Consider the following 210-nt stretch of genomic DNA (forward strand, 5'->3'; position numbering starts at 1 on the left):
GGGCAGCAACTGGGCAACCCCAGAGCACCCTCGTCAATCTCCGAGCACTGCATTTTGGGCGCCGCGGGGTTCTGCCGGCTCCCTCCATGGGGGTCTGGCCGGGTTCCCTCACCCCAAAGGCACGGGATTGAGTTCAAGGCCACCGTGAAATGCAGCATATTTAAGGCTTTTGCTTCTTAAATTAAAAAAAAAAAAAGAAAACAAGGGAAG

The sequence above is a fragment of the Apaloderma vittatum genome, unplaced genomic scaffold, assembly GCF_000703405.1.
Source record: "Apaloderma vittatum isolate BGI_N311 unplaced genomic scaffold, ASM70340v1 scaffold28294, whole genome shotgun sequence".
In the NCBI taxonomy this organism is placed as follows: domain Eukaryota; kingdom Metazoa; phylum Chordata; class Aves; order Trogoniformes; family Trogonidae; genus Apaloderma; species Apaloderma vittatum.